Source organism: Aptenodytes forsteri, unplaced genomic scaffold, assembly GCF_000699145.1.
Source record: "Aptenodytes forsteri isolate BGI_AS27 unplaced genomic scaffold, ASM69914v1 Scaffold553, whole genome shotgun sequence".
Lineage (NCBI taxonomy): Eukaryota > Metazoa > Chordata > Aves > Sphenisciformes > Spheniscidae > Aptenodytes > Aptenodytes forsteri.
Window position 1 is genome coordinate 115112 of NW_008796203.1, and position 207 is coordinate 115318.

Consider the following 207-nt stretch of genomic DNA (forward strand, 5'->3'; position numbering starts at 1 on the left):
GGGAGGGGGGGGGAGTCGGGACAGATCCTGCGCCTGCCCCGGTTACCCGTCCCCACCGGGCACCCCCTGTGTCCGTGCCGTGCCACGGTGCGTTGTGCCATGCCGCGTTGTTGTGCCGTGCTACGCCGGATTTGCGGTGCGCCATGCCGTGCAATGGTTACCCGTCCCCACCGGGCACCCCCTGTGTCCGTGCCGTGCCACGGTGCG